General features: G+C 49.5%; 1 protein-coding gene across 1 annotated transcript in view; it reads right to left on the minus strand.

Annotated features, from left to right (window-relative positions):
* Window positions 1-27,832, minus strand: part of DCTN2 (dynactin subunit 2) — a 337,558-nt gene that overhangs the window by 176,920 nt on the left and 132,806 nt on the right. The gene's annotated exons all lie outside the window — the stretch shown is intronic.

The raw sequence follows: 27,832 nt of genomic DNA on the forward strand, positions 1-27,832 counted from the left end.
CATCGTCAGAATCATGGCAGCTGTCGTCTACGTTGTTCTCGTCGACGTCATCGCCACTACTCTCGTCGTCATCGTCGTCAACGTGGAAAATGTCAGCTTCGTTGACGACGAACAGGAATCAGGCGTCTTAAATATAGACGACGGTGTAGATGCCGTTGACTTAGCCATCGTCGACGAGCCCGTCGACGAGGCCATTTTCAAAGACAAGTCTTTCTTGACAGTAATCGTCGACGTACCTGTAGTTTTCACCGTCGACGGACGCTGTTTCTTGTCTAAAGCAATGTCCTGAGGCGTAGACGAATGCTTTTTCACCCCTCTTTCTTTCTCTGAAGTTGGTGAAGTCACAGAGACGATTTTCTTAGCCTTCTTTGTAGGTTGCAACTCCTCAGGCTGTCCCTGCCTCTCCTTTTCACCGTGGTGAGGAGATTTTAGGGAAGCCGGCCTATCAGACCTATCAGAGGTCCCAGACAAGGCCTTCACATGGGGCTCATTAGATGTTGAAGGGGAAGACCTACCCCTCTTCCTTGATCTTCTTGATGACACAGCAGAAGAAGAGCCCTCACTGTACGAAGACAGAACCTCCTTGCGATCCTTCATCTTTTGCAACCAAGTCAGCAGGCGGCCTCTGTCCCTCAAGGTCTTAGTGGGGAAGGTCCTGCCAATCTTACACTCAGTTGCCTTATGGTCCGGGTACAAGCAGTATATGCAGTCTTCGTGTTTGTCATCAACAAACAACCTCTTTTTTGAGCAGGTAGCACAGGCTCTAAAAAGTGCTTTCTTCTCTTTGTCAGACATGACGAAAAAACTGGCAAAAAGTTGTAGATCTCTATTCAGAAGTGAAGAAAATTGAGCAGAGCTCAATGGAGACTCCCTTGCACAACGTGCAGTAGAAAATCTGAGGCTCTGAGACTCTCAGGAGGGTTCTGTGGGGTGAAGTTGCTCTGATAGGCTATTGCAAAAATTTGGTCTCTTTTACAAAAAGAGGTGGATAAGCTACAAAATGAGATGAGGCCTAGGCCTATTTTTTTCACTTTGTGCTTACTGCTATGGTGTTTTTTATTTACAGAAGCTCCCATTCCGACGACGGGGAATGATACAAAGCATGGGAATCTATGAGAGTTCCAATACTGGGGCAACCTTCTCCTCAGAGCTCAGCACCTCAGATTTTCGTAGCACAAGAGTGACCAAAGAGTCTATGAGGAGAAGAGAGCCTCTGAGGGGAGGAGGGAGGGTCGCATGTGAATCTATGAAAGACACCAATACTGGAGAAACACCTGTTTACAGGTAAGTAACAGGTAAGTAACAATTGTTCTTCTCCAGTATTAGGGTGTCTTTCATAGATTCACATGCTTGGATATAGAATAGATAGCAGTGAGCCCCAATAAAAAAGTTTCCAAAGTCACAAAGCATATGAACAGACTGAAAAAACATATGTATGGAATACATATATATAAAGAAATAACAGTCAGAAACAGTCAATAAAATACTTGGAAACCGATTGGAGGAGGGTAGAACAGAGGCTCACCTTATTGAAAAAGATTAAGAAGCACAGCTTGTCCTACTGCGGTATCCGCTTCATTCATAGCACCCAGGCAGTAGTGTTTAGTAAACGTGTGTCTGCTGGACCACGTGGCTGCTCTGCAAATTTGATGCATCGGGACACCAGCAAATAAAGCAGTGGAGGACGCCATTGATCTGGTAGAATGTGCTCTCACCGAAGTCTGTAGAGGCTTACCTGCCCTTTGATGGCAGAAAGCAATGGCCGAAGACACCCAACGGGCTATAATAGGTTTGGTAACTGGACGCCCCTTGTGAAAACGTCCATTTGTGAAAACGTCCATAAGCCACGAAGACTTGGTCAGATTTACGAAACGGAGCCGTTCTGTTGATGTAGAACTTCAAGCACAGTTTAATGTCTAAGGAGTGCAAGCGCTGTTCCGCAGAAGACTGTGGGTTAGCAAAGAAAGACTTCAGAAGAACAGGTTCATTGATGTGGAAATCTGAAGGTACCTTAGGCAGAAAGGTAGGGTTAGTGCGAAGCACCACACAATCTGGTTGAACCTGAAGAAACGAAGGATTGATCGTAAATGCATGAATGTCACTCATGCGACGTGAAGACCGTCAATGCCAGGAGAAGAGCAACTTTCCAGGTGAAAACTTTAAGTCAGCTCTATGTATAGGTTCGAATGGTGCTTTCATTAGTTGTGCCAAAACAATGTTAAGGCGCCAAGCAGGAGGAGGGCGCCGAATAGGTGGAAAAGTGCGAAATAGTCCCTTGAAAAATTGGCGTATTATCCTAGAAGAGCAGAGGGAGGTTGAGCCATCCTGGAGGAGGCGTGAAATTGCCGCCAGAAAAACTCTTAAAGTGGCAAGAGAAAGCCCGGACTGAGCTAATTGTAAGAAGAAAGGAAGGAGCTGTGCAGGTGTTACACGAATGGGATGAACACCAGTAGAAGCACACCAATGGCAGAATCTCTTCCATTTCAACTTGTAAGTCTTCACAGTTGACGGCGCTCTGGCCTGAGCAAGGATGTTCCTACATTCTTGCTGAATGGTTAGATGGGCAAATTCGCAGAGTTCAGGTTCCAGGCTGATAAGCTCAGAGAAGAGGGGTCCGGATGATAAATTAGGCCCCTGTCCATGGAGAGAAGATCCATCCAAGGATGTAGAAGGATGGGCTCGCATTGGGACAGAAGGAGCAATTGCGAGAAACATGCCTGTCGCGGCCACCTGGGAGCAATGAGAAGGATGTGGCAGGGCTCTCCGCATCTTCCATAGCACCCGAGGCACTAGAGGGATCAGAGGAAAGGCGTAAGCAAACAGATTGGACCAGTTCATCAAAAGGGCATTGCCCTGTGACCCTCTGTGGGGATGCCAACTTGCGTAAGCTGGGCATTTACAGTTCTCTAGTGTGGCAAATAGATCCAGTGACGGGCGCCCCCGATGTCGAAAAATCATTTCGAGTGTTGGTTGATGTAGCTCCCACTCGTGGGTTGATGAGCTGGATCTGCTGAGGGAATCCGCTAGGAGGTTGGAGATCCCTGGGGGATGAACTGCGGTGATTGTGATTTGGTGACTGAGCGACCAGTCCCAGATTGCCTGTGCCAGTAGAGACGGTACCGGAGATTTTGTTCCGCCCTGCTCGTTTATGTAATGCATGCAGGTTGTGTTGTCTGTTTGTATAAGGACTGACTCTCCTTGAAGCATGGGTTGTAATGACTTGAGCGCTAGAAATATAGCCATGAGCTCCAACCTGTTGATGTGCCAGGCTTTCTGAGGCAGAGTCCATCTTCCCTTTATGGACAGGTCTTGGAGATGTGCCCCCATCCTTCCAGAGAGGCGTCCGTTGTGAGTGTGAGATCTGGAGTGACGGATAGGAATGATGTCCCTGCTGAGAGATTTACTGGTTGTGCCCACCATCTGAGCGCTCTCTTCATGCAAGCTGTAACACAAATTAGATCGTTGAAGGATCCGGCGACCTGTCGCCACTGTCCATCCAATTCCTCCTGAATGGGACGCGTCCGAAGTCTGCAGTGTGGGATGAGTGCGATGCACGATGACGCCATCCCCAGAAATGATTTCAGTAGTCGGACTGAAACGGACTGCTTTGATAGTAGTACAGATACTAGACGAAGAATCCTTTGCTGACTTTCTAGGGACACAAATGCTTTTGCCAGAGTGGTATCCAATGTGGCTCCTAGAAAGTCCTTGCATGGAGCAGGATGTAATTGGGACTTTTCCAAGTTGATAGACAGTCCCAAGGAGCAAAATACCCTCTGACAAAGGTATGCAAGTGTGAGAAGGTGGCCTGATATGCAGTGCTCACTATTCTAGTGAACACTATGTATCAGTCCAGCAACCCTTATTGATGATTGGTTGTAAGTCAACCTTATAGACCAGCTATCCTAGTAGCGTGGATACGAGCAGTCTAAGGCTAAAGACTCGAGAGGGCGTGTTAAGCCAGCTGTTATACCACACATATACCCCTTGAACACCAAGTGAAAGGACACCACACAAGTGTTATGAAAACAAACAGTGTATTTATTAAAATCACAACAGCCCTGTACTCTTTATGAGGACAGCGTACTAAGCACAAAACAAAACTCTTACGAAAATACTTAAGTTAGCACAGTATATACAAATGCCCGAGGGGCACGGAAAACCATATACTCTGAAAGTGGAATGCGAAATTACTAGCAGGTAAGTACAGTACTAATAGGCTTTGGAATCGCTAGGTCTTGACTATAGAATCTTCAGATTGCTTCTAGGAGGCCTAGGGGACTCGGGTGCAGAGTGTGCACTCTCACGCGTGATGCGGGACAAAGTCTATGGTAGCTAGATTTCACAGAGTTAGTGTTCTCGGGCGAACCCGACCTGGTAGGAGGAAAACGAAAGTGGATTCTGACCCTTGGATAGTGAGGCTATGCTGGGGCACCGAAATGCCGAAGTTACCTAGCCCAGGGGCTGCAGCTGCATAGGTCTCAAAAGACGTCGGGAATCCTCGTAGACGGACCAGGGGCCTGGAAGAAAGATGCTGGCAGGCGACCAGTGAAGAGAGTTCGAAGTGATCCAAGCCTGGATCTTGAAGATAGATGACACCTGAAAGCAGAGGGGACCAAGTTCGTGACTACTAGCCAGTAGTCAGGTGGCACCAGGAGGGCACCGGATGGTAGTCACCTCGACTAGGTGAGTGGGTGACGCTGTGCTCTGCAGATCTCACAGACCAGGAGGCGTTGTCGGCGACCAGGATGGAGGAGCGAGCTGTCCCATGATGGATGAAGCTGTCGGCGTCGCTGGACCCAGGATTGGGCAACAAAGCCTTGGCAAATTCAAGCCCACGCGGTGGACTCAAAATGGCGTCTGGAGTGGACCAGGAGGGTCCGGGGTGCCTCTCTTGAAGAAGGAAGCAAGGGCCAGTCTGGAGCAACCAGACCAGCAGCAGTGATGTCGTCGGGCGTCGTGAAGAAGGCCACAAGCCAGCCGGCTAGTAGCCACACAGCGCGGTGAGCAGGCAAAAGCAGAAGGGCCCCACGCAGATCGTGGAGATGCTGGAGGGCTGATCTTCGGTGCTGGAGCTGCTCAGGGTTGGGGCTTCTCGGACCCCAAAGCACTCACCACTGGAGCACACGGTGGGCTTGTTGCAAAGAAGTCGTGCAGTCTTGGCGATCGTCGGTCCCTCGAGGTCTCGTCGCACTCACGGTTCTCAGCTTGGCTGTAGAGGTGAGTAGAGGTCAGAGGTGCCAGGGAAGCCGGGTCTCGTCGAGCTGGGCAGTCGGATTCCGGAGGAAGGACTTGCAGCAGACCGCAGTGTTCTTAGGATGGTGCCTGCGGATGCAGGGTGACTACTCCTTAGCCACAAGGGAGAATCTTGAAGAAGAAATCTTGATGTCCTTTCGCAGAAAGTCGTGTCTTGATTCCAAAGATGATCTAATTTGAACAGGGGGCCCGCTCCTATCTTTATACTAAGAAAAGGGGCTGACCCGGTGACTAGGTCCTGCCTATGGGTGGGACTAGGAGGGGGGTGGTTACACCCCTCTCCCATGCCGGACTTTCCCCAGGCCAGGGGCTGGTGTGCCCCTGGAACTGGTTCTGACCGGCCTATGCGTAGTGAGCACCGGGGTGCCACTCAGCAGTCACCTTCCTGTAAAGCCCTGCCTACCCAGGATACACAAAACCCTGTCTGGGACGGTGCTAGCACCGCCCTCGACAGGAAACCCTTTGTCCAGGCTCCCCTCGCTGGAAGGACTCCCAGCTGCAGGGGGTCAGACTCGTGTCTGTGGTGGCAGCATCCATTTTGTGGAGCTGAGGCTTCGTTTAACTTTAACCGGGGTTCACAGTTACATACATGTCGTGTCCCTCTAGAAGGGTGGAATGCTAACCCCGTCGCCAGAATTGGCGAGGGGTTAGTATTCCAATTCGTATGACACCTTACTCGACATGTTTTGATAAAGCAATACCAAAGATAGCATTTAACCGCGAGGATTATAATGCACCTAAGAGTCAAGGCCTGCCATAGGAGTGACTGATAGGAATCTGTGTGTCCATTTTTAGGGTTAGATATAGGTATACTACATCTACAGCAAAGGGTGATTACACGACTTTGCCCCAGCTGTCATGCAGCCAGTTGTGTCAAATTTAGGAGGCCAGCCAGGGGTGGCATAATACATGCTTCAGCCCCTGGTAGACCCTGGGTACACCTATGCCCTGAGTTACAGGGTCTACAAGGTGGCCCAGTACCAATTGGTAATGCACCTAGGGTACATGTTGTAATTTAGAGAGAGAACAGCCAGGCTGTGGGTCTGATTGGCAGGCCCACAGCCAGAGAAAGTCGTAAACCAGTGAAACAAAAGCAAAAAATCTGGGTGATCATAGGATTGCAGACCCTACTCTCCTACATGACCCCCCCCAAACTTTGGGACAATAAGCTAACCTTGACCAGGTGAGTCTTCGTGTTCTAAGTGGAAATATCTGGAGAGCCCATCGGCATTGCCATGATCAGTACCAGGTCTATGTTCCACTGTAAAGTCCATCCCCTGTAGGGAAATGGACCACCTAAGCAGTTTGGGGTTTTCACCCTTCATCTGATTTAGCCACAAGAGGGGCTTATGGTCGGTCTGAATCTTGAAGTGAGTGCCAAACAAGTATGGCCTCAGCTCTTCAGGGCCCAAACCACAGCAAAGGCCTCCCTCTCAATAGCTGACCAATTCTTCTCTCTGGGGGTCAGCCTTCTACTTATAAAAGCAATGGGCTGGTCTTGACCATCAAACTTCAGTTGAGATAGAACAGCTCCCACACCCAACTCAGAAGCATCTGTTTGGACAATGAATGGTTTGGAGTAGTCTGGACTCTTGAGGATAGGTGCTGTGCACATGGCCTGCTTTAGGTCATCGAATGCTTTTTGACAGCCTGCTGTCCACTGAACCTTTTTTGGCATTTTCTTACTTGTCAGTCCATTTAATGGAGTCACAATTGATCCATAGTTCCTGACAAACTTTCTGTAGTAACCAGTCAGGCCCAAGAAAGCTCGAACCTGAGTCTGGGTGGTTGGAGGAGCCCAGTCCCTGATTGACTGTATTTTGCTCTCCAGTGGCTGAACCTGGCCTCCACCTACAAGGTGGCCCAGGTATACAACCTGTGTCTGCCCTATCTGGCACTTGGTGGCCTTGATAGTGAGGCCTGCTGCTTGCAGAGCCTCTAACACTTTCCTCAGGTGGACCAGGTGATCCTCCCAGGTGGAGCTAAAGACAGCAATATCATCTAGATATGCTGCACAGAAGTCATCCAGCCCAGTGAGAACATGATTCACCAACCTTTGGAAGGTGGCAGGTGCATTTTTCAGACCAAAGGGCATTACCACAGATTGATAATGCCCACCAGGGGTTGAAAATGCTGTCTTGGGCTTGGCATCCTCAGCTAGCCTGATTTGCCAATACCCAGCTGTCAGGTCAAATGTGCTTTAGTAGTTGGCAGAAGCCAATCTATCTATAAGCTCATCTGCCCTTGGTATTGGGTGGGCATCAGTCTTAGTGACTGCATTGAGACCCCTGTAGTCTACGCAGAACCTCATCTCTTTCTTACCACCCTGGGTGTGAGGTTTTGGCACTAGAACTACTGGACTAGCCCAAGGGCTATCTGAGGGTTCAATGACTCCCAACTCCAACATTTTCTGCACTTCAGTTTTGATGCAGTCTCTAACATGATCAGGCTGCCTGTAGATTTTACTCTTAACTGGCAGGCTGTCACCAGTGTCAACCTCATGGGTGCACCAATTGGTCTGACTGGGTGTCAGAGGGAACATATGTCTGAAAGACTGAAGAACCTGTTTACAGTCTTTCTGTTGATGCTCAGAAAGGCTGCCACAAAAGACAACACCATCTACTGACCCATCATCAGGATTCTGAGTGAGCAGGTCTGGGAGAGGGTCACTCTCTTTCTCCTGTCCCTCATCAATGGCCATGAGCAAGCTCATGTCCTTCCTGTCGACATATGCTTTGAGCCTGTTGACATGGAGTACCCTGTGGGGGCTCCTGGGAGTACCAAGGTCCACCAGGTAGGTGACCTCTCCCTTTTGCTCAAGAATTGTGTGGGGCCCAGACCATTTGTCTTTGAGTGCTGCTGGGGCCACTGGCTCCAACACCCACACCTTCTGTCCAGGCTGGTAAACAGTCAGGACAGCCTTTTGGTCATGCCAAGCTTTTTGAAGTTCTTGACTGGCCTTAAGGTTTTCAGATGCCTTCTCCATATACTCAGCCATCCTGGAGCGGAGACCAAGTACATAGTCCACTATGTTGGTTGCAGGCTTTTTGAGAGGTCTCTCCCATCCTTCCTTCACCAAACACAGGGGGCCTCTCACAGGATGCCCATACAAAAGTTCAAAAAGGCTGTAGCCAACCCCCTTTTGTGGGACCTCTCTGTAAGCAAACAGAAGGCAGGGTATCAGGACATCCCATCTACGCCTGAGCTTTTCAGGTAGTCCATGAATCATCCCTTTTAGGGTCCTGTTGAACCTTTCAACAAGCCCATTGCATTGTGGATGATAGGGTGTAGTGAACTTGTAGTTGACACCACATTCCTTCCACATAGCAGTTAAGTAGCTTGACATGAAGTTTGCACCTCTGTCAGAGACAACCTCCTTAGGGAAGCCCACTCTGGAGAACACTCCAACTAGGGCCCTTGCCACCACAGGTGCTGTAGTGGTCCTAAGTGGAATAGCTTCAGGATACCTGGTGGCATGATCCACTACCACCAGTATAAACTTGTGCCCTGATGCTGTCTGGGGTTCCATTGGACCAACAATGTCAATCCCCACTCTTTCAAAGGGCACCCCCACCACAGGCATTGGTATAAGGGGGGCCTTTGTTGTGCCACCTGACTTACCACTGGCTTGGCAAGTGACACAGGAGTGACAAAACTCCTTGGTATCCTCATTCATGTGAGGCCAGTGAAAGTGTGAGACAAGCCTGTCCCAAGTCTTTGTCTGGCCTAAGTGACCTGCTAAGGGAATCTCATGGGCCAAGGTTAGAAGGAAACCTCTCTGAGTCAAGGGTACAACCAGCCTCCTGGTCATGCCAGGCGTGGGGTCTCTTGCCTCAGTGTACAGGAGTCCATCATCCCAGTATACCTTGTGGGTACCTGTGGCGTTCCCAGCAGCCTGCTGTCTGAGGGGTTCAAGGGAAGGGCAGTCTAACTGTTCCTTCCCCAGGTCTTCCCTTGAGGGTCCCCCTGAGCCCAGAAATTCAACTTGATCAAGTTCAAATTCTTTAGGCTCAGTTTCCCTCAATTCTCGTAGGTCAGCCTCCTCTGAGACTTGATCCTCAACCTGGGGCAAGGGGGAAGGCAATGCCTTAACCCTACTGCTCTTCTTCTTGGAAGGTGTCTGGTCCATTGTTCCAGGATCCAGCACCTGTTCAGTGGGGCATCTTCTGGCCTGTGACCTAGTCACAGCAAACACATGTGCTGGCAAACCTAACATCTCCATGTGAGTCCTCTGCTCCACTTCTGACCATTGTGATGACTCCAAATCATTGCCCAACAAACAATCTACTGGGAGGTCTGAACTAACAACAACCTTCTTCTGGCCATTTACCCCTCCCCAGGAGAAAGCAACAATTGCCATACTATGACTGGTAGTGACATTGCTTGCATTGGTCACCAGGAAATCTGTACCTGGCATGATCTGTCCAGGGTCCACAAAGTTAGGTGTCACCATTGTGACACTGGCACAAGTGTCCCTATAGGCCTGAGCCAATTTTCCATTTATCAAAGGTGTCTGCCTGTATTTGCCCAAAGTATTGGGACTTATGTCAGGGGATATATCCACATCCCCTGTACAGACAAGGACAGCCTGAGTGAGTGTGCCAACTAAGTTGTCATACCCCTCAGAACCCAAGGTTAAACCAACTAAACCCTTGGGAGGTGCACTACCACTGCTGACTGTACTAGGGGGCACAGGTGCCTTAGGGGCTGCAGTGGCAGGAGTCTGCCCTCCTCCTTTCTTGGTGCACTCACTAAACCAGTGAGTTTTACTTTTGCAGTATTGGCACCACCTTTTGGACTGGCCTTCTTGATTCTTCTTTTTCTGGGGAGCCTGACCCCCACCCTCTTTGGGTTGTTGGGGACCTGTCGAAGACTTCTGGTCATTTTATTCCCCCTTAGAATCTTTACCCTTCTGGTCTGCTTTCTTCTGACCACCTTGATTCTGGCCCTGGTTCTGCTTAACTCTTGTTCTGACCCATCTGTCTGCCTTCTTTCCCAATTCTTGGGGAGAGGTCAGATCTGAGTCAACAAGATGCTGATGCAACAACTGGTTCTGACAATTGTTTAAAATTTGTTCTCTCATGATCAAATTATACAATCCTGTGTAATCAGTAACCTTACTGCCCAGCAACCAGCCCTCCAAAGCCTTAGTGGCACAATCTACAAAATCAGACCAATCCTGAGACTGAGTTTTCTGGGTATCCCTGAACAGCAACCTGTACTGCTCAGTGGTTAGGCCAAACCCATCAATCAGTGTATTCTTCAGGACTTGGTAATTGTTAGCATCCTCAACTCTTGTAGTGAGGAGCTTATCTCTACCTTTACCTTCAAAGGAGAGCCACAAGATAGCTGCCCACTGACTTTGGGGAACACCCTGCACAGTGCAGGCCCTCTCCAAAGCAGTTATCCATTTGTGGATGTCATCCCCTTGTTTAAAGGGGGGCACTATCTTATTCAGGTGCTTTGTATCAAAACTCCTTTCCCTATTGCTAGGTACATTGCTGCCACCAGTGGGGGCTACCCCACTTAACTGTTGCTCTCTAGCAAAGGCAAGCCTCTTTTTGGCCAGGGCAAGTTCTTCCCTTTCAATCCTCAGATTGGCTGCCCTTTCTTTAGCTTCATACACTCTCCTCTGAGGGGAGGTCATCCTCCTCAAAGCAGAGCTCTGAGAGCCATTGGTTAGAATGGATCTGCCAGAGCCTCTTGATAGAGACCTAACTCGTCCATTCCCAATGTTAAGCTGGCCTGAGAGGGGTCCCAGGGCTCTCCTAGTACCATTCTCATGCCTGCTTAAGTTGTCCCTAGTTAGCTGACTAACTACTTCTGGACCTTTGTCTGCCTCATCCCCAGATGTCTCCTGATCATCATCCTCCTCACCTGAGAGATGGATGAGATCTGGGTCACCCCTGGTTCCTTCTAGGGCTGGCATGTCCCCTTCTGGATGAGAAGAGCTAAGAGCTTTCTCAGCCTTTCTAGCATCATAAGTCTCTAAGAGACCAATCAGAAATGGGATTGTGGGGTTAGACCCCTGTTTTAGCTTCCTGGAGGTACACACTTGTCTCATCTCCTGGAAGCTAAGGGCTGCATATCTAGAAGAGGCCTGTGGAGGGTCCTCAACCACCTGAGGGGTCTCAGTAGACTCTCCGTGGTTAGACATGCTTTCTAGTGTGGTGTAAGTGATGCACCTACCTACACTATGTGTTTGCCTACTGATCCCTTGCTAAGAGTTGCAGCCAAGGTGTGCTAAGCCTTGAGGAGCTGCAACAGCTGGTTCAGTAGAACTCAGAGTATTCTAAGCTAAGTTATATGTACCTAAAGTACTTATGTGATCTTTCAACAAGATATTCTTAGGATACGTGTGGTAAAACAACAGCAAGCTCAAATCCCAACCGCTGCTCACCAATGTGAGAAGGTGGCCTGATATGCAGTGCTCACTATTCTAGTGAACACTATGTATCAGTCCAGCAACCCTTATTGATGATTGGTTGTAAGTCAACCTTATAGACCAGCTATCCTAGTAGCGTGGATACGAGCAGTCTAAGGCTAAAGACTCGAGAGGGCGTGTTAAGCCAGCTGTTATACCACACATATACCCCTTGAACACCAAGTGAAAGGACACCACACAAGTGTTATGAAAATAAACAGTGTATTTATTAAAATCACAACAGCCCTGTACTCTTTATGAGGACAGGGTACTAAGCACAAAACAAAACTCTTACGAAAATACTTAAGTTAGCACAGTATATACAAATGCCCGAGGGGCACGGAAAACCATATACTCTGAAAGTGGAATGCGAAATTACTAGCAGGTAAGTACAGTACTAATAGGCTTTGGAATCGCTAGGTCTTGACTATAGAATCTTAAGATTACTTCTAGGAGGCCTAGGGGACTCGGGTGCAGAGTGTGCACTCTCACGCGTGATGCGGGACAAAGTCTATGGTAGCTAGATTTCACAGAGTTAGTGTTCTCGGGCGAACCCGACCTGGTAGGAGGAAAACGAAAGTGGATTCTGACCCTTGGATAGTGAGGCTATGCTGGGGCACCGAAATGCCGAAGTTACCTAGCCCAGGGGCTGCAGCTGCATAGGTCTCAAAAGACGTCGGGAATCCTCGTAGACGGACCAGGGGCCTGGAAGAAAGATGCTGGCAGGCGACCAGTGAAGAGAGTTCGAAGTGATCCAAGCCTGGATCTTGAAGATAGATGACACCTGAAAGCAGAGGGGACCAAGTTCGTGACTACTAGCCAGTAGTCAGGTGGCACCAGGAGGGCACCGGATGGTAGTCACCTCGACTAGGTGAGTGGGTGACGCTGTGCTCTGCAGATCTCACAGACCAGGAGGCGTTGTCGGCGACCAGGATGGAGGAGCGAGCTGTCCCATGATGGATGAAGCTGTCGGCGTCGCTGGACCCAGGATTGGGCAACAAAGCCTTGGCAAATTCAAGCCCACGCGGTGGACTCAAAATGGCGTCTGGAGTGGACCAGGAGGGTCCGGGGTGCCTCTCTTGAAGAAGGAAGCAAGGGCCAGTCTGGAGCAACCAGACCAGCAGCAGTGATGTCGTCGGGCGTCGTGAAGAAGGCCACAAGCCAGCCGGCTAGTAGCCACACAGCGCGGTGAGCAGGCAAAAGCAGAAGGGCCCCACGCAGATCGTGGAGATGCTGGAGGGCTGATCTTCGGTGCTGGAGCTGCTCAGGGTTGGGGCTTCTCGGACCCCAAAGCACTCACCAGTGGAGCACACGGTGGGCTTGTTGCAAAGAAGTCGTGCAGTCTTGGCGATCGTCGGTCTCTCGAGGTCTCGTCGCACTCATGGTTCTCAGCTTGGCTGTAGAGGTGAGTAGAGGTCAGAGGTGCCAGGGAAGCCGGGTCTCGTCGAGCTGGGCAGTCGGATTCCGGAGGAAGGACTTGCAGCAGACCGCAGTGTTCTTAGGATGGTGCCTGCGGATGCAGGGAGACTACTCCTTAGCCACAAGGGAGAATCTTGAAGAAGAAATCTTGATGTCCTTTCGCAGAAAGTCGTGTCTTGATTCCAAAGATGATCTAATTTGAACAGGGGGCCCGCTCCTATCTTTATACTAAGAAAAGTGGCTGACCCGGTGACTAGGTCCTGCCTATGGGTGGGACTAGGAGGGGGGTGGTTACACCCCTCTCCCATGCCGGACTTTCCCCAGGCCAGGGGCTGGTGTGCCCCTGGAACTGGTTCTGACCGGCCTATGCGTAGTGAGCACCGGGGTGCCACTCAGCAGTCACCTTCCTGTAAAGCCCTGCCTACCCAGGATACACAAAACCCTGTCTGGGACGGTGCTAGCACCGCCCTCGACAGGAAACCCTTTGTCCAGGCTCCCCTCGCTGGAAGGACTCCCAGCTGCAGGGGGTCAGACTCGTGTCTGTGGTGGCAGCATCCATTTTGTGGAGCTGAGGCTTTGTTTAACTTTAACCGGGGTTCACAGTTACATACATGTCGTGTCCCTCTAGAAGGGCGGAATGCTAACCCCGTCGCCAGAATTGGCGAGGGGTTAGTATTCCAATTCGTATGACACCTTACTCGACATGTTTTGATAAAGCAATACCAAAGATAGCATTTAACCGCGAGGATTATAATGCACTTAAGAGTATATGGTATGCGTTATCATGGCACAGCTATTAGGACTTGGTTCCGCAAGCTGCAGACAGGCTCAGCTCATGCCAGAGCACCATCTCACACGATTCCAAGCACTCTGCCTTCAGGATTGTCAAGGCCTGCCATAGGAGTGACTGATAGGAATCTGTGTGTCCATTTTTAGGGTTAGATATAGGTATACTACATCTACAGCAAAGGGTGATTACACGACTTTGCCCCAGCTGTCATGTAGCCAGTTGTGTCAAATTTAGGAGGCCAGCCAGGGGTGGCATAATACATGCTTCAGCCCCTGGGTACACCTATGCCCTGAGTTACAGGGTCTGACAAGGTGGCCCAGTACCAATTGGTAATGCACCTAGGGTACATGTTGTAATTTAGAGAGAGAACAGCCAGGCTGTGGGTCTGATTGGCAGGCCCACAGCCAGAGAAAGTCGTAAACCAGTGAAACAAAAGCAAAAAATCTGGGTGATCATAGGATTGCAGACCCTACTCTCCTACAGTAAGTTGAAGCAGTTGCATTCAAGACTGAGATTTCAGGAGGCAATCGTCGAGATATGGGAATATCTGGACACCCTGGAGGCGCAGATAGGCCATGACAGGAGCCAACATTTCTGTAAAGACTCGAGGGGCGGAACGAAGGCCGAAAGGCAATGCTTTGAACTGGAAAAGTTTCCACCCCACACGAAAACGTAGAAACTTCCGATGACGTAGGAGTATTGGAACATGGAAGTAGGCATCTGGGAGGTCAATAGTTGCCATGAAATCTCCGACTAAGAGCAAACGCAAGATCTCTATAAGCGTTAGCATGCGGAAGGACTGACTTGAGATACTGGTTGAGCGCTCTCAAGTCCAATATTGGTCGCCAATCCCCGTTCTTCTTGATTAGGAAACACCGGGAATAAAATCCCTTCCCTCTTTGAGACTTTAGCACTACCTCTACTGCACCCTTCTGAATCAGAAGTTGAACTTGATCGCAAAGTTCCTTGATGTGAGCAGGTGGCGGTCCGGATGGAGGAGTTTGAGGATGGATCTTGTTGAATTACAACGCATGGCCCATTTCTACGATGTCTAGAACCCAACTGTCCGAGGTGATGGAGGACCATTGAGAACAAAACAGGGAGATTCGACCTCCAATCTCCTGGGATAAAGGGAAGTTATTGTCGTTTGTTAGTAGACCCTCTGTAAGAGGTTTTCCCTCTATAGGTCTTTGAAGGCTGTTGACGAGGCCACTGTTGTTGGTTATTGGAATAACGTTGGTTGGTTTGGTTATAGGAGCGATATGGATTGCTTCCTCCTCGAAAATTAGAGTTGGTGCCGCGTTCTCTAGCACCCCGAAAGGGCTGTTTTCTAAATTGTAGAGTTCCCAAGGATCGTGCAGTGTCTGTGTCCTCTTTTATGGACTGTAACGCCTCATCAATATGTGCTCCAAAGAGTGATTCGTCATCATATGGCATATCTAGGATCTTCGCCTGAACTTCTTGGCGGAAGGAGGTGGAGCGCAACCAACCTTGTCTACGTAAGACAGCCGCTCCAGCGAGATGTCGGAAACCAGTGCAGGCCACATCTACCGCACAATCAATCATTTCTTCTGACGTTCTCTCTCCTTCCTGGAGAAGTTGTAATGCTTCCGCTTTAGAAGCATCCAGAATCAACTTCACATAGGCACTCATATCAGCCCAAATTTGGCGGTCTTGTCGACCCAAGATGGCTAAAGCATTAGCCGCCCTCACCGTAGTTGAAGACATTGACGAGAACTTGCAGCCTATAGCGTCAAGGCGACGGCCCTCAGGGTCTGATGGCGCCGTAATAGTGGAAGCAGGATTCCGGGATCCCCGCTGAGCTGCCTGTGTAACAACCGAATCCGGTTTCGGCTGGCCAATGAGGCATGCCGGCGACCCAACAGGCGCCTTATATTTCTTTTCCAAACGGGGTAATTGGGCAGGCAAGGAATTTGGTGTCTTCATCAATTTTACCCCTTCAGCCCAGATAAAATCAATAATCGGAACAGTATGAACCTGTTTGAATGGCTGACTTTTAAAATCGTAAAGGAAACAATCTTCCTCTCTTTGGACTCTAGGCAATTTAAAACGCTGAGCCGCTCTGTCCATTAACTGATGGAAGCTTGCAATATCCATAGGTGGAGAATCCCCTGGCGTTACTGAAGTTGGGGACGGTGTTTGGGCCCAATAGTCATCCCACTCCGCCATATTATCATCACCATCAACATCTGTAACCTACCCATCTTCTCGATCAGGAGGGTTCTCCTCGCCATCTTCAGGATACACAGTTGTGTGTATTTGAATTGATGTGTGTCTCTGAGAGACAGCAGGTGGTGAAGGTATTGAAGGAGCGGATGGTTGCTCCGCAGTAGTTGTTAAGATTGAAGGAACTGTATGCACCTGTGGTGATGGAGGGAAACACCTGTTATAGTCGTCTAACATATTTTGGAGGTTTGAGATGAGCGACAAAGGCAACGTCGGAACTTGGACAGGAATCTCTTCATCTTGGCCATACTGTTCCTCATCATCATTACTGAACTCTTGGCACTTTATGATCAAGTCAGACGGACTATGTGCTTGTGTGAAAGACTCATGTTCGTCCTCCTCAGACTCCTGATCAGAGTCCGTAGCAAACAAAGGTGAGGGAGGCTGTGCATCACCCATAATTGCGCGTTGGTCCATTGGCACCTTACGGCGTTTGTGAAGAGTGTCAACAGTGGCTGAACCGCTGGAGGACAGTGGCAGCAAAGGCAGGGATGCAAATGTGGACGGCATTGTAGCTGGAACTGTTTGGTCTACATTTGGAGATGCCATCGTCGATGTCAATGTTTCCGCCGATGATGCTGTCGTCGGCAGAGAAGACTAGGGCTTTTTGTTCTTCGTCGACAAAGCTATCGTCGACGGTAACGTCGTCGACGGTCATGTCATCGATGACCATGGTGCCATCGACGGAACCTTCGTCGTCGTAGACGTCGACGGGACCTTCATCGACGGAATTGACTTCTTCGTCGACGGAGCTGTGGTCGAGGGCCCACTCGCCGACGGGACACAAGTCGTCGAAGGCGCCGACAAAACCATCATCTTAGTACCTTTCGTCGACGATCATCTAGCTGTCGACGAAGGAGGTTTCTTAGTCGTCGACGATGAAATTGGAATAATAGAAGACACAGTCTTGTAACTGAGAATTACCTTCATCGACGACGTCGACGAAAGGGCTGTAGACGACCCAGATGCAAGCATCGTCGTTACTGTCATCGTCGATGATCCAGATACAGCCAATTTCGTCGACGGACTGTAGCAGACACTGTCGTCGACGCTGGGACAGTTTTGCCTCACAGAAACCCTGAGGAAGTTGCAGCAGTCGCCTGAGAGCCAGGTCTCGTGGGCGCAGAAGTAGTAGGAAGAGGTGAAGACACCGCAGGGGCCAAAGAGACATTTTCCTCTTTTTAATAAATGGAGAAGGCAACTGCTGCACACTACTACGTTTGGAGGCTGCTTGGGAATGGCCAGAAATAAGACTTTCAGCATCAGAAAGTACATGATCCTTATCTTTAGGTCTTTGGAGCCATAGAAGTAGACGGCCTTCCCAGTCTTTTAAAGTCTTTGTGGAGAAAGTTCTACAGGACTTACAGCTACCCACTTCATGGTCCGGGTAAAGACAGTAAATACACTTACTGTGTGGATCCTCTGAATAAAGACGCAGCTTTCCACAAGAAGAGCATGCTCTAAAAAGAGACTTCTTACTTGAAGACATGTTGAAAAAAAGAAAAAACTAGGAAAAACCTGAAGAGATGAGAAAACTGAGCAGAGCTCAGGGAGACTCCCTTAAACACGACGTGCGATAGAAAATCTGAGGTGCTGAGCTCTGAGGAGAAAGTTCTAGAGGGTTGCTGGCGCCCGATTGGCTGTGGTTTGGACCAACATAATGACAATGATAGACTGCAAATGCTTTTTTCCTTTTCCATGCATTCCTATGTAGAAATATGTGTAGGCTTGTTATGCCTTTTTTCTAATAGATATTTCAGGTTTTATGTTGTTACATATATTTATATATAGTATATTATTGCTATTTTATTTACCGTGGGACTCCCACTCCGACGACGGGGGATATTCAAGCATGTGAATCTATGAAAGACATGAGAACTAACATTCGTGTCTACATGTTAGCTCTGCCCCACCGTTCACTTCATGTGACCAAGACAGGAAAAAACCCTGTAAGCACACACTCCGCAGTAATTAGTCATCACTCTCACTGCGGTTATCCACCCCCGAACCGTCTCATCCTGCAACGCCCTATACAATCTGATAAGCAGCTTCTTTCTAGAAGGGGCAACTATCAGCAGCTGCAGCGCCTGTAACACTTCCAGCTCATCAGGGAAACATGTGTAATGGTCCCTCATCGCCTGACGGAGTCTGTAGCAGGTGCAGCGAAAGAGTGGAGTCAGCAGAGTAATTCCAGCCTCTCGTAAGTGCTGTGACAGGGCCCTTCTCACCCGCCACCGATAGCGCAGAGTGTCCCTCTATAGGCAGCGCAGGCGCGTACAAAGGAAGATTGTAAGCCCGTCTCCCAATCTCCTGCAGCGCAGAAATGGTGGTGTCTATCGTGTTTATCTCCCCTTTGGGTGTGTGCCTGCAGGTATGCGTAACAAGGCTTTTCAAGGGTACAGGATGCACGTTGCCTTCCTCCACTGCTACATGCGGTATGAAGTCATGCACCCGGAACCAGAAGTAGGCATGTTGGGCTTGCCCACACAGATAGTAAGCATAAAGATCTGGAGCATTGAATCCCCCTTTCTCAAATGTCCGTGTCAACTTATGCCACCCAATCCTCGACTGTTTGTTCCCCCATACTAGCATCAGCAGTTGGGTCTGGATTGTGCTAAAAAAGTGCTTGGACAGTTTGATCGATATATTTCAGAACAGGTATAAAAATGTGGGTAGTATGATCATTGTAATCACCGCTATACGGTCCGCCAAAGAGAGAGGCAGACAGCACCAGCGATCAATCTGTTGCACCAGCGCTGTATATGCAGGGCCATAATTTTCCCTAATAACGACCTCAGGATCCCGATGGAGCCAGACCCCCAAATACTTGACGGGTTCTACTGACCATATGAGGGAATATTCTACCTGGGGAAAAACAGTGGCAGCTGTCAGGCGGATGAGAACAGATTTCTCCCAATTGATTTGCAGACAGAGAAGAAACCAAATTTCACGTATTCACGCAGGATAGGCGACAGGTAACGTTGCAGCTCGCGGACGTACAGGACCATATCGTCCGCATAAAGAGAAATTCCAACCAGACTGTTGTGGAAATTCAATGCGGCCGCCCTGTGTGACTGCGGAATTTTACATGCCAGTGGCTCCAAAACTATGGCAAACAAGAACGGGGAACGAGGACAACCCTGCCGAGTGCCACGTTCTATGCTGAAAGAATCAGATGTTAGCCTACCCACCCTAACCCTCGCAGAGACGCATACACCAAGTAGAAAAAAGTTGTATGTGGAGGCCCTAGCTAAATACCACAAAAATATAAAACTGGCTAGGAAAAATATAGTCTTGCCCTACAACTTACAGAGGCAGGGAACTCATCCAGAGAACTTTATAAAATTCTCCAATCATTTGTAAAACCTGTGGCCCGCGAAAGCCCTGATGAGTTTAAACAAGTTTTATGCGATGACATCTCCGCATTCTTCGAAAACAAAATTTAATCTATCTACCAGAAAATAATACAATCTTCAAATTGTAAAAACAATGTTGACCCCTCTGTAGGAGAGTAGGGTCTGCAATCCTATGATCACCCCCGATTTTTGCTTTTTGCTTCACAACTTCCCTGGCTGCGGGCCTGCCAATCAGACCCACAGCCTAGCTGTTCTCTCACTAAATTGACACGTGTACCTCAGGTGCATTTACCAATTGGTACTGGGCCACCTTATCAGACCCTGTAACTCAGGGCATAGGTGTACCCAGGGCCTGCCAGGGGCTGCAGCATGTATTATGCCACCCCTGGCTGGCCATCTAAATCTGACACAACTGGCTGCACGACAGCTGGGGCAAGGTGGTGTATCACCCTTTGCTTCAGATATAGTATATCTATATCTAACCCTAAAATGGACACATAGATTCCTATCAGTCACTCCTATGGCAGGCCTTAACAATCCTGAAGGCAGAGTGCTTGGAATCATGTGAGATGGTGCTCTGGCATGTGCTGAGCCCGTTTGCAGCTTGCGGAACCAAGTCCTAATAGCTGTTCCATGATAACGCATACCATATACTCTTAAGTGCATTATAATCCTCGCGGTTATATGCCAACTCTGGTAAAGCTTTATCAAAACATGTCGAGTAAGGCGTCATACGAATTGGAATACTAACCCCTCGCCAATTCTGGCGACGGGGTTAGCATTCCACCCTTCTAGAGGGACACGACATGTGTGTAACTGTGAACCCCGGTTAAAATTAACTCGCGCCTCAGCATCACAAAATGGATGCTGCCACCATAGACACGAGTCTGACCTTCTGCTGCTGGGAGTCCTTCCAGCGAGGAGAGCTTGGACAAAGGGTTTCCTGTCAGGGGCGGTGCTAGCACCATCCCAGACAGGGTTTTGTGTATCCTGGGTAGGCAGGGCTTTAGAGGAAGGTGACTGCAAGTGGCACCCCGGTGCTCACTATGCATAGGCCGGCTAGAACCAGTTCCAGGGGCACACCAGCCCCTGAGCTGGGGAAAGTCCGGCATGGGAGAGGGGTGTAACCACCCCCCTTCCTGGTCCCACCCATGGGCAGGACCTAGTCGCGTGCCAGCCCCTTTCCTTAGTATAAAGATAGGAGCGGGCCCCCTTCCCAAATTAAATAATTCAGAATCTTGATGACTTTCCACGAAAGAACTCTTGAACCTTTCAGAAGACTCTCCCTTGTGGCTAAGGAGTAGCCACCCTGCCCAGCAAGCACCATCTAAGCGCATCGCGGTTTGCTGTAAGGCTCGCCTCCGGATCAAGACTGCCCAGCTCGACGAGACCCGGCTTCCCTGGCACCTCTGACCTTTACCTGCATCATCAGCTCAGCTGAGATTCGTGGGTGTGACAAGACCTCGAGGGACCGGCCATCTTCAGGACTGCACGACGCTTGCTCAGCACGACCGCCGAGGGATCCTCGAGTGAGTGCTTTGGGGTTTGAGAAGCCCTAACCCTGAGCAGCTCCAGCACCGAAGACCAGCCCCCCAGCATCCACGAGATCTGCGTGGGGCCCTTCTGCTCTTTGCTGCTCACCGCGTTGTCCGCCTACTTGCCTGCTGGCTTGTGGCCCTCTCGACGACGAACGACGACACTTCCATCGCTGGTCTGGTTGCCCCAGACTGGCTCTTGCTCCCCTCGAACAGAGGGGCACCCCGGACCCTCCTGGTCCACTCCAGACGCCATTTTGAGTCCACCGCTTGGGCTTGCATTTGCCAAGAGTTGTTGCCCCAATCCTGGGTCCAGCGACGTCGACAGCAGATACCTTCGTGGGACAGCTCGCACCTCCATCCTGGTCGCAGACAACGCCTCCTGGTCCGAGAGACTGCAGAGCCCAGCGTCGCCCACTCACCTGGTCGAGGACTTCGTCCGGTGCCATCCTGGTGCCCATCTAATCACTGGCTAGTGATTCAGAACTTGGTCCCCTCTGCTTACAGGTATCCTCCATCACCGATCCAGGCTTGGATCCCATCGAACTTCATCACTGGTCGCCTGCCAGCAACTTCTTCTTTCAGGCTCCATAGACTGCAACGAGGATTCCCGACGTCTTTTCAGCCCTATGCAGCCACAGCCCCTGGGCTAGGTAACCTGAGCATTTCGGTGCTCCAGCATAGCTTAACTATCCAAGGATCCAGATCCTTTTTCGTTTCAGCTCTACCTAGTCGGATTCGTCCGATAATCTAACTTTACGAAATCTAGCATCCATAGACTTTGTCCCGCATCCCGCGTGAGAGTGCACACTCTGCACCCGATCTCCCTAGGCCTCCTGCTTGTAATCTGAAGGTTCAGTAGTCCAGTCCTAGCGATCCTAAAGCCTTTGAGACTAGTTACTTACCTGCTAGTATTTCGCATTCCACTTTTAGAGTATATGGTTTTTCGTGCCCCTCGGGCATTTGTGTAAATTGTGCGACTTAAAGTATTATCATAAGAGCTTTGTATTGTGCTTAGCGCCCTGTCCTCATAAAGACTCCAGGGCTGTTGTGTTCTAAATAAATATCCTTTTATTTTCATAACAACTTGTGTGGTGTCCTTTCACTTGGTGTTCAAGGGGTATATGTGATGGTATAACAGCTGGTATAACAGCTGGCTTAACACGCCCTCTAGAGTCTAGCCTAAAGACTGCTTTTGTCCATGCTACTAGGATAGCTGGTCTACGGTTGACTTACAACCAATCATCAATAAGGGTCATTTGGACTGATACATAGTGATCACTAGAATAGTGAGCACTGCATATCAGGCCAATTTCTCACATCCTCCTCTCCTAGGAAACCAGAGATTGAAAGCAGTGGATTCACAACCATTCCGGAGGTCAGCTTCTCTGAGGTCACTGCTTTGTATAGTAATATCAAATCAGGATCTCCAAACGATCTCCTGCCCGCGAAGATCATTGTTTCTCTAGGGAGCCTGCCTTCTCAAAGCTTCTGCACATTAATCAATCTCTCTCTTAAGGAAGGACAAGTGCCCAGTGTCTGGAAAAAGGCGATTGTGAAACCTATTCGTAAAAACGCTGCGCTGCCATGGTCAGACTTGAACAACCTCCGCCCGATCTCCCTCTTACCCCATCTGAGTAAGATGACTGAGAAACATGTCAATACACACCTGTCTAAATACATCGAGGCAGCAGACGGTCTACACCCTTCTCAATCTGGGTTCAGACCAAATCACAGCACCGAATCAGCTCTCCTCTCCGTGACCGATACCATCCGGATGGCACAGGATAGAGGAGGATCCACGATTCTAGTGCTGTTGGATTTGTCTGCTGCCTTCGACACGGTGTCACATGCCATTCTTATCAGTCGTCTGAAAAGGGCAGGGATAGGCGGAACTGCTCTAGCATGGCTAGAAAGTTTCATCACTGGCCGCTCACAAAGTGTTCGATTGGGCTCCCATTTTTCCATCTCTAGGGAGCTCACCAAGGGGGTTCCACAGGGCTCATGCCTAAGCCCCACATTGTTCAATGTGTATGTGGCCCCTTTGGCTGAAATTGTGGGAGAATATGGGTTCACACCAATATCATACGCAGACGACACTCAGCTGCTGTTTCCCTTTCAGACAATGACGCCAGCAGTTAAAAACTCCTTTGCTGCTGGGATGAGAGCTGTATCCCACTGGATGACCTCTAATTGCCTGCAATGTAACGTAGGCAAGACAGAGGTCATGCTCTTCGGAGAGGCCCCGCTCCTATGGTCACCTGAGTGGTGGCCTCCCGAACTAGGCTCTGTCCCCACTCCTAAAGAGATAGTAAAAAAACTTGGGGGTTCGGCTTGATCAATCCTTGACACTTAAAGATCAGGTCAATCAGGTGACTGGATCTTGCTTTAGGGTCATTGGACTTCTGAGAAGGGTTTTCCCTTATCTAGCGGACTGCCATAGGAAAACTTTAGTCCAGGCATTGGTAATCAGTAGACTAGACTACTGTAATGGGCTGCTCATCTCTGCCAATGAGGAACAACTTGGTAGGCTACAGGTAGCCCAAAATACAGCGGCCAGACTGATCTTGAATGTTCCATCCAGATCCCCCTCTCGTCCATTATTGAACAAATTACACTGGCTGCCTATTCGCCCGAGGGTGAAGTTCAAGATATGCTGTACAATTCATAAATGCCTGTCTGGTGCTGGTCCTAAGTACCTATCAGAAATTTTCAGACCTTATGAGCCTGGTCGCTCTCTGCGTTCTCAGACCCAATCTCTGCTCCAAGTACCACGGATTAAAAAGGAAAGACAGGGAGGCCGAGCCCTCTCCTATAGAGGCCCTACCCTCTGGAACTCCCTGCCTCTTACCCTTAGGCAAAATTCCAATTTGGCCACCTTTGGGAAATGCTTAAAGACTCACTTGTTCCCGACCATGTAGATATCTTTTCACTGCCCGATGGTTTTTAATCTGGATATAGCTTTGGTAAGAACACAAGCGCGGAGATACCCCTTCGGGGGTCGAATTCCTGCGCTATATAAGCAAATAAATAAGACCTGTATCCAGCGAATAAAGACTGGGGGGAAGCCCATCCTATGAAGAATATACACCATATACTTCCACTCTATTGAATCAAATGCTTTGGCAACATCTAACAGCACAGCCACAGCCTGCAGATCAGGATGGAGCACGTGGAACATGGCGAATATCGTACGTAGATTAAAAGAAGTGGACCGCTCCAGAATAAACCCGGATTGATCCGGTAACACCAGCAGGGGCATCAGGGGCTGTAATTTTGTGGCTAAAATCCGCGCTAGGATCTTCACATCCAAATTTATCAGTGATAACGGGCGATAGGAGTCGTACCGCTCCGGAGGATTATCTTTTTTCAATTAGGTAATGATTAAGGCCTGTCTCAGGGATGGGGGGGAGGGGGGGGGGGGTGTGATAACCCATCTCATGGGCCTCCAAATACATTTCTAACATATGCGGCACCAGGAGATCCGAGTATGCCTTATAAAACTCAGACGTCAGGCCACCTGGCCCCGGAGCCTTTTTGTTCGGTAGAGCAAGAATGGCTTCTTTGACATCCTCAATGGGCAAACTCAGGTATTTTCTGTGCACATCAGATAACCACGCACATGCCGTATCTTCGAGGTACTCATTCATAGCGGAGTCTGGCATGCCTCCTCGGGACATATACATGTCTGTATACAAAGCACGGAATTGCTCTACTATACAGTCATGTGAATAGTGGGCTTCTCTATTTGCATTCACTATGTGGTCAATTGGGGGGTGATCAGCCCTCTCCCGCAGCCTATTAGCTAATACCTTGCTTGGTCTACCGCCATAGGCTCTGGCCACATACCGTTTAGATAGATATTTCACCTCTGTGGATGCAAGCGTGTTGTATTCCTCAACATGTTCATTGATATGAGCCAATATCTCAGCAGATGGTGCAGTGTTATACTGGGTCTCTAAGTCTCGCAGCCACTCTTCCACCCGATGGAGTTGTTCTCGGAGGTCTCCGAGTATTCCCGCAGACGTGCTTATGCACACCCCTGTATCGTTGCCTTAAAGGCTTCCCACAGGGTCGCCTGGCTCTCTACAGATCCCGTATTTAACTCAAAATACTGTGCGATAGAGTTCCTGAGGGTTTCAGCATAGACCAGGTCCAGCAAAGCATCAGCTCGAAAACGCCAAGTGAAGGGCCTTGGCAGGTTGGCAGGGACAGACTCCTCAATAACAACAGGATTGTGATCGGACAGGGTTCTCGGAAGTGTATAGACGTCCTCCACCCACCCATTCGCCTCACCGTTAAGCAGCCAATAGTCCAGTCTGGACCAACTATTAAAGGCAGGAGTGATATGAGTGCCCTCAAGAATCCCCACGTTGCGCAGCCGCCAGGCATCCACCAAGCCCATTTCTGCCATAGCGTCCCGGATGCACTGCGGGACTTTGACCATGTGCGCCCCAGCTGAATTAGATTAATCCTCCTGCGGATTGAAATGTGTATTGAGATCCCCCCACATGGGGATCGCCGCTTCTGGCCCGGTGCGCAAATCCTTAAACAGCTGAAAAAGGACGCTAGCTCGTCCACCACAGGGCCATATATGCAGATCATGGTCACTAGCGTCATCCCCAGTTTGCCGTGTACCATCGCCCAACGACCCTCATCATCCACACGTTTGTATAGGCTTAAACGAAACACCCCTCTTGATAAGGATAAGGACCCCCCGCCCACATGATGAATAAGAGGACAGGCGGTAAGCAGCCTGCCTGAGCACACAAATGTCTCCTGCAACAGCGCGATTTGCACATTAGGTCTATCCAACTGCGCCAGCACCGGCCTAGTCTTTTTAGGTGTGTTCAACCCCCTGACGTTCCAAGTTACACAGTCGTGACAGTAATCAATAATCCGGAGGGAGTGGAGCTCGCCAGAGCACGTAGACACACATATAAACCCCAGTAAAGTAGCAGTATCTCTCCTTTTACAGTAGCTCAGGCTCAACAACAATAAACATTTCCCACCACCCCCCCACCTACTTCAGCATCCCCAAAGTGCTAAAGACATGCCCCATTTGTAACATCCCCCCCAGCAAACACTGTCCACTCCCAGATCCAATAGGGAGGTGGCCGCCAAAGTAGCAGTTGCAAATTCCACTGTGCCCAAACAATGTCTTGGAGGTCCACTCTCGGCCTGCACCACAAGTTGGCGCTGGGGGCTCGCGTAGCTCCAGCCGCCCGGCACAGGACACACCAGTCCCGCTCACCTGTCGTGGGCAGCAAATCAGCCCCACTGTGCCTCAATACCGGTCCCGAGGTGCTGATGCGCACTAGGCGGCACCTACCACCTTCCGGTCTGCTACGGGTGCTGTGTCAACAGATGCGGGCAGCAGTGTGATGCCTGGGTACAGCGCTTTCCCGTCACTCCGCCATCTTGTCGCAAGGGCCCGCACTAGCTCCTCCTCGGCGATCTCACCTCAGCGAACACACGGCGAGGCAAAGCTTAGCCAGCTAGCGGTCGCAGTGCCAGCAACAAGAATCCACCATTAGTAAGAGTGGATGGCACAGGAAATACAGGATAGATGCAGGATTATTCTCGGCGGCCGGCAGAGCAACACTACTGTGCAGCCATCTTGCAGGGCACTAGGCCACGCCCCCGCTGATTGTCAACACTTACTGAGTACACAGCCTGACAAGGCTATCTTGCAATGAAAACATTTGGGGAGAGCAAGCTATTTTACACACAAGTAGGAAAAGAAGCAACACTTTTTTATTGCTTGTGTGGCTGCTTAGCAATGTTTGTATACATGGGCTTTCCTTAAATGTATCACTACATAAAAGCAGTCTTTCTAGTTGGCTTGTATGTAGGCTGCCGGCTGCTCTGGAATGTAGTGGTACGTAAGATGCCAGCAAATCCAAAATGTAAGTGCGTTAGTGTTGGACTTGGCCCTTTTTGCAGGGTCATCCCTGAACTTTTTGCATTCCTCCTATATTTTTTCTGACCTGTTGTTGGCTATTTTATGACTCTGGGCACTTTACCACTGCTGGTCAGTGCTAAAGTGCATATGCTCTCCCTACTGTAAATTGATGTATTAATTAGTAATTCCATGATTGACTATTTGGTTTACTTGTCAGACCCTAGTACAGTACACTGAGTGTGCCCAGAGCTTGTAAGTTCAAATGCTGTTAGAGGGCTTGCAGCGCTGGTTGTGCCACCCACAAAAGTGGCCTTGTAAAACGTGTCTAAGTTCTACCATTGCAGAGCCTGCGTGCAGTCTGGAACGGTCATGCTGACTGGTCAAGTGCACCCACTTGCCAGTCCCTGAACCTTCCCTTGTCTTTATATTAGTCACCCCTATGGTAGGCCCAAGGGCAGGGTGCATTGTAAGTATAAGGTAAGACAAGCCCTGATGTGTGTGGCCTGTCCTAATAGTGAATTGCAGCCAATTTCGTTTTTCACTATTGCAAGGCTACCTGTTGTCCATAGGTCAGAATGGGCTGCTGGATTGTTACAGGTTTATAATCCTAGCAGAATCAGAGAACGTGGTAGAAATTCGAGTTTAGTATGCCTGGACTCAGAATGATAAAATACATCTTTTAGTGAAGTTTATTTTAATATTCTGTGTTTGCAAATACCACTTTTAGAAAGTAGGTATTTGCTTGCCTAATCATTTGAGCCTGCCTCGGCGAGGTTTTGTATTCCTTTTTCTGGAGTTTGAGTGACAGGGCTGGGGGATTCCAGGAGACAGAATGAGTCAGCCCAGTGGTGAATAGAGAGATCTGCATCTAGATTTGAGGGAGGAGTTGCACCTGGGACC

Source organism: Lissotriton vulgaris, chromosome 1_1 (assembly GCF_964263255.1).
Source record: "Lissotriton vulgaris chromosome 1_1, aLisVul1.2, whole genome shotgun sequence".
In the NCBI taxonomy this organism is placed as follows: Eukaryota; Metazoa; Chordata; class Amphibia; order Caudata; family Salamandridae; genus Lissotriton; species Lissotriton vulgaris.